A 1,912-nucleotide genomic window follows, 5' to 3' on the forward strand; every position below is an offset into this window, starting at 1 on the left:
TGAGTTCAAGTCCTCGTAGGGGACCCATATGGTGGAAGGAAAGAAATTGTCCACTGACCTCTGCATGCTCACACCCACACGATAAATGTTAAAAAACCAAAACAACGAACAAAAAGAGAAGCTATCAGAGTGGCAGGATTCTATTTTGGCAAGAAGGCTCTCAGTGCCAGGAGCGAGCATACAGTAGGGGGCGATAGAGAACCTAGAGGTAGTTGCCTGCATCGATAAGAGAGTGTCTTTGTCCCTTCTTTGGGCAAGAAGCCTAAGCTCTCAGCCTGTTTCCCTACCTGTAAAGCAGCAGCAATAACTGCCTCCCTTACTGTGTCCTTAAGAGGAATACACACAGTGCTTATAAAGCCCTTAGCTCTGAATGTGGTGCGCAGTAGGAAGTGGTCACGTGGTACGTGATCAGCCCCGAGTCTCTTTACTTATTGGATAAATCTGCACGTTACATAAAACCCAAAGCATTTGGTATTTTAAAACATTTTCTTAAATCGTCATCCTCTGAAAGGAAAGAGACAGAAAGATTTGGGCCACAGAACTCCAATTGCTCTAGGGCTGCAAACTTGGGGTGTACCTGAGTTGGAAAGGGTGACATTGGGTGAGGGCAAGGAGGAGTGGAGAGGGACCCTGCGGGACTAAGATAGCTTATGTTTCTTTTGTCTCCAAAGGAGACACTAAGGCCCCTGAGGAGGTGTCGGCTCCAACCGTACAGCTGGTGCAGGGGTGCTTCTCCTGGCCCTGGCTGTCCCTCTCTTCCCTCAGCTTTAACCCAACCACACGGCTCTCTGGCTTAAGCTCAGCCCTGGCTCTACCCAACTGTTGCCAGCTATGAGGCTCACAGGAACTCAGTGCAGGGTCACCTCATCTCGAGATCTTCTGGAGTCCAAGGGCACTGAGGGGTCTGACATATAGTACCTGTTGTCTAAGTCTAGGGCAAGGTCAAGGTAGCGTCACCATACATTGACCTTGAAAGGCAGATCAGGATGGAGGTCTCTTTTGTGAAACAGGAGGGGCTATCTGAGCTCGGACATTGTGTTTCCAGGCTCCAACTTTGCTCTCTGTAGTGCGCAGAGCCCCTGGATCTGTTACGTGGATCCCCACAAACTTTCTTGACATGAGAGTTCTAACCCATGGAGGTTTGAATGAGAATGTCCCCATAGGCTCGTAGATTTGAATGCTTCATCCTGAGTCGATGGGACAGTTTTGGGAAGAATTAGGAGGTGTGCCCTTGTTAGGGGAGGTGTGTCACCGGGGACAGGCTTTGAGGTCTAAAAATCCCACCTAGTCTTGCTCTGTCTTCTGTTTGTGGATCAGATGTGAGCTCCCTCCCAGCTGCTACTCCAGCACCACGTCTGCCTGCCACCATCATACTCCTCCATGTTGGCCACGGGCTCATCCTCTGAAACTATAAGCAAGCCCCTAATGAAATGCTTTATTGACTTATTTCAATAAGTTACCTTAGTCATGGTGTCTCTTCACTGCAAGAGAAAAGTAACCAAGATACAATCCAATTCTTGCTGGGCTGCTAGTGAGAAGAAATCAGCACTCAGCACACAGCACTCAGCCCACAGCCACAGCACTCAACTCAGCACACAGCACTCAGCACACAGTCTCAGCACACAGCCCTCAGCACACAGCACTCAGCATTCAGCACACAGCACTCAGCCCTCAGCACTTAGCAGACAGCACACAGCCCTCAGCACTCAGCACACAGCACTCAACTCAGCACACAGCACTCAGCACACAGTCTCAGCACACAGCCCTCAGCACACAGCCCTCAGCATTCAGCACACAGCACTCAGCACTCAGCACTTAGCACACAGCACACAGCCCTCAGCACACAGCACTCAGCACACAGCACTCAGCACTCAGCACACAGCACTCAGCACTCAGCACACAGCACTCAGCA

The sequence above is a fragment of the Grammomys surdaster genome, unplaced genomic scaffold, assembly GCF_004785775.1.
Source record: "Grammomys surdaster isolate TR1022 unplaced genomic scaffold, NIH_TR_1.0 364, whole genome shotgun sequence".
NCBI lineage: Eukaryota > Metazoa > Chordata > Mammalia > Rodentia > Muridae > Grammomys > Grammomys surdaster.